The sequence below is a fragment of the Pygoscelis adeliae genome, unplaced genomic scaffold, assembly GCF_000699105.1.
Source record: "Pygoscelis adeliae isolate BGI_AS28 unplaced genomic scaffold, ASM69910v1 Scaffold195, whole genome shotgun sequence".
NCBI classification, from domain to species: domain Eukaryota; kingdom Metazoa; phylum Chordata; class Aves; order Sphenisciformes; family Spheniscidae; genus Pygoscelis; species Pygoscelis adeliae.
In genome coordinates, this window is record NW_008824757.1 from 66,455 (window position 1) to 67,034 (window position 580).

Here is a 580-nt window from a genome sequence, read left to right on the forward strand (position 1 = left end):
CCCCACCGTCTCAGCACCCTTCTGACCTCGTGTGGGGTGCGAAGGGCAGAGATTGGGGCACAGGCAGACCTCCTGCCTCGCTGGGGGCTGCCCTGTCAGAGCCATTAGACTCCTCACAATAAATAAAAAAAAAAAGGGAAATTTTAATGAATCTCTATCATCGAGGGGTAGCGAACAACATGGTGGTGGTGGCAATGTGAATCAGGTCTGGTCCAGGGAGCAATGGTGTGCTGATCTGGCCTCATGTCCCTGCATGTCCTGCATCAAACTGCTGCCCAGCCAAAAGAAAAAACCCTGTTAGGTCTCCTGCATCACGGGCAGCTGTGCCATGAGATGCTGTGCTGTGTCCCAAAACCACGTTACCCTGCACGTGTTAACCAAGTAGGTGCACTGCAGCACTGCCCAATTGCAGAAGAGAAAACTTGCTTTTCTGGGACGCTCGCCATCAGAAGTATGTATGTCTCCTAAAGCCTGCAGTACTAACGGTCCTGGAGGACTCGCACGGCACCCCATTAACTGTGCAAAGGTGTCAGGGACCCAGACTGCCCCACAAGTAACCCGTCCCCAGTGTAGCAGGGAG